The following is a 3124-nucleotide window of genomic DNA, read 5'->3' on the forward strand; positions in this document are numbered from 1 at the left end:
TCTTACCGCGACTCGATTGGGCAGTGTCATTTCTGCAAAGGATACTGCGGCAGTGAGTACAGGGCATGTAAAGGTCCGTATGTCAGAGAGAAGGTTCGATTTCCTCCAGGCTACGTAGCGCCACCGAAACCAGCCAACTATGTCCCTCCTCGAGCACGATCCTCTCCTTTATCTAGTCAGTCCTCAGCGGGACGAGCTACTCAGCCCCCGGAAGGACGACCAGGACCTTCTTATGCTCGAGCAGCGGCAGCTTCAGAGTTTCCAGAATTGGACGAGGCCTCGGTTGCTGCACTACAAGCGTTAGATGAGGAACTCGACCTGGCAGAAGAAGAAGGGTGCGTTGAATCTCCAAAACCCCCGCGCGTTATCATTGAATTCGAATATCGTGGCATGAAATTGAAAGCCCTGGCTGACCCTGGTGCTGAGGTCAACCTAATTACAGAACAGGCGGTCGAGCGTTTTAAGCTGCGAAAGCGAAAATTAGTGCGACCTACACAGCTTAGCCTAGCCGTCAACACCGACTCACCGGCACCATCCCTAACTCACTTTACCACGTTCGATTTGCTGGAACCTACTTCGGGTAAAAGCTTTGATCGGACATATTGCAAGCTGGGGGATGTGGGAGGTGATTTTGATATGATACTGGGGACGCCATTCTTTAATATTTTTCAACTTTCTGTTTCTATTCACCAAAGAGCTATTGTATGTGAACGTACTGGAATGAAAATCTTTGATTATCGAGTTTTAAAAGAATTAAATGAAAGACTTAACCAAGTTTCGATTCCGCGCATCACTGAGCCTCGGAGAGAGTATGATACGAGCTGGGAGAAGAAGCTGAGTGAGCGAGAGAATCATGTGATTTTAAGTGAGAAAGAGAGACTGGAAGTGGAGATGTTTGAGGAGTTTCATGACTTATTTCCTGCAGACATACCAGCGGTATCGGATGAAGCAGAGGAGGAAGGATTGTTTGTAGACGGATCTTTCCCTGAGAAGTTGCAGAATGAAAGCTCAAGAATACGACACAAAATCATTTTAAAAGACCCCGATGCAATTATCAACGAAAAGCAGTACAACTACCCGCCAAAACACATGAATGCGTGGAAAAAACTGGTCGACCAGCACCTTGCAGCTGGGAGAATCCGACGATCAACTAGTCAGTACGCGTCACCAAGCTTAATTATACCGAAGAAGGACCCTTCCGAACTTCCGAGATGGGTATGTGATTACCGTGTCTTGAACAGCCTGACCGTGAGGGACCGCGCACCACTACCAAATGTCGACAGGTTGGTCAGGCTGGTAGCTTCTGGAAAATTTTTTTCAATCATCGATCTCACCAACGCCTTCTTTCAAACTCGAATGAGAGAGGCTGACATCCCCTTAACAGCAGTACAGACACCATGGGGCCTTTACGAATGGTGTGTGATGCCGATGGGGCTCACCAATGCACCAAGCACTCATCAAGGGAGATTGGAAGAAGCATTAGGTGAACTATTGAACTCCATCTGTGTTGTATATCTTGACGACATCGTGGTCTTTTCGAATTCGCCGGAAGAACATGCGGTGCACACACGCATGGTGCTTCAGAAGTTACGAGAAGCAAATCTTTATTGCAGTAAGAAGAAAACGAAGTTGTTTAAAGATGAGATTAAGTTTTTAGGACATTGGATTTCAGCCAACGGTATTAGAGCAGATAATGAAAAAATAGAACAAGTGTTGAATTGGAAAACACCGAAGTCAGCAAAAGGGATCAAGAAATTCCTGGGTACAGTCCAGTGGATGAAAAAATTCATCTGGGGGCTAGAAAAACATGTCAACAAACTAACACCGTTAACGAGCACAAAACTTGACCCGGCCAGTTTTAAATGGGGACAAGCTGAAGATAATGCATTCACTAATATCAAACGCCTTATGACTTCATTACCTTATTTAAAAAATATAGATTTTGATTCCGACGACCCTCTTTGGTTATTCACTGACGCAAGCGGACATGGCCTCGGGGCGGCGTTATTTCAAGGAAAAGAATGGAAACGTGCATCACCTATCGCATATGAATCACGACAAATGACGCCAGCGGAACGAAATTATCCGGTACATGAGCAAGAATTATTGGCAGTCATACATGCGCTGCACAAGTGGAGAATGCTGCTGTTAGGTATGAAGATTAACATAATGAGCGACCATCACTCCTTGACGTACCTCCTGAAACAACGAACCTTGAGTAGAAGACAAGCGAGGTGGATTGAAACAATAGCTGATTTTGATGTAGAGTTTAAGTATGTGAAAGGTGAAGACAATTGTGTGGCGGATGCGCTGTCAAGGAAAGACAATGAAGAAGACGAGGTGGAGCAAGATGGCATAGAATGCGTAGCAGCACTGATTGAAGCCGGCCCGACGTTATCACCGCAAGTACGAAAACGTATTCAAGATGGGTATCATACCGACTCCTTCTATAGCTCAATCCTTTCAGTCCTTCCTTTACGCGACGACTGTACGATTGTGGAAGGACTACTGTTCATTGAGAACAGGCTATACATTCCTTATACCAAAGATCTAAGACATGATCTGGTAAATGAGACCCACTTACGATTAGGGCATTTAGGTTACCTCAAGACCATCGCGGATCTTCGGCGTGATTTTTTCTGGCCACGCATGGCATCAGACGTGAAGGAGTTTGTACAGTCCTGTGATGTATGCCAACGGACAAAAGGACCGACACAAGCTCCAGTGGGAAAAATGTTGACGCCTTCAATACCCAATCTTCCACTTGAATGTCTAGCAATTGATTTCGTGGGACCATTGCCCAAGGCCAATAACTATGATATGTTATTAACTTGCACCTGCCGATTGTCTGGATTCACAAAGCTCATTCCATGTGGACAATCAGACACGGCGGAGAAAACGGCTTCGAGGTTTTTCTCTAATTGGATCGGCACTTTCGGATCGCCAGTATCAATCATTAGCGATCGCGACAAATCTTGGACGTCCAATTTCTGGAAAGCCTTGATGTCACGGTGTGGTACTGCGTTCCATATGACAACGGCGTTCCACCCTCAAGCAGATGGGAGGAGTGAACGGACGAACCGAACTGTTGGACAGATACTACGAACCTTTGCTGCTAAGCGAC

Source organism: Melampsora larici-populina (genome assembly GCF_000204055.1).
Source record: "Melampsora larici-populina 98AG31 unplaced genomic scaffold MELLAscaffold_93, whole genome shotgun sequence".
NCBI lineage: Eukaryota > Fungi > Basidiomycota > Pucciniomycetes > Pucciniales > Melampsoraceae > Melampsora > Melampsora laricis-populina.